The sequence below is a fragment of the Austrofundulus limnaeus genome, unplaced genomic scaffold (genome assembly GCF_001266775.1).
Source record: "Austrofundulus limnaeus strain Quisiro unplaced genomic scaffold, Austrofundulus_limnaeus-1.0 Scaffold4296, whole genome shotgun sequence".
Taxonomy (NCBI): Eukaryota; Metazoa; Chordata; class Actinopteri; order Cyprinodontiformes; family Rivulidae; genus Austrofundulus; species Austrofundulus limnaeus.
In genome coordinates this window covers 1,965-2,559 of record NW_013956698.1, presented here as the reverse complement: position 1 = coordinate 2,559, position 595 = coordinate 1,965, and positions in this window count along the sequence as shown.

Sequence of the window (595 nt, the reverse complement as noted above, 5' to 3'; positions counted from 1 at the left end):
TGTCTGTCTCCCTGTCCAGGACATGGTGGCGTACAGTGATGGATGGATGAGAGTTTTGTTTGTTTGTGTTTTACACTTGGTTTAACCCTGTCCCTGTGTCTGTCCCTGTCCAGGACATGGTGGCGTACAGTGATGGATGGATGAGAGTTTTGTTTGTTTGTGTTTTACCCTTGGTTTAACCCTGTCCCTGTGTCTGTCCCTGTCCAGGACATGGTGGCGTACAGTGATGGATGGATGAGAGTTTTGTTTGTTTTGTTTGTTTGTGTTTTACCCTTGGTTTAACCCTGTCCCTGTCCAGGACATGGTGGCGTACCACGGTGGATGGATGAGAGTTTTGTTTGTTTGTGTTTTACACTTGGTTTAACCCTGTCCCTGTGTCTGTCCCTGTCCAGGACATGATGGCGTACCACGGTGGATGGATGAGAGTTTTGTTTGTTTGTGTTTTACACTTGGTTTAACCCTGTCCCTGTGTCTGTCTCTGTCCAGGACATGGTGGCATACAGTGGTGGATGGATGAGAGTTTTGTTTGTTTGTTTGTTTTACACTTGGTTTAACCCTGTCCCTGTGTCTGTCTCTGTCCAGGACATGGTGGCAT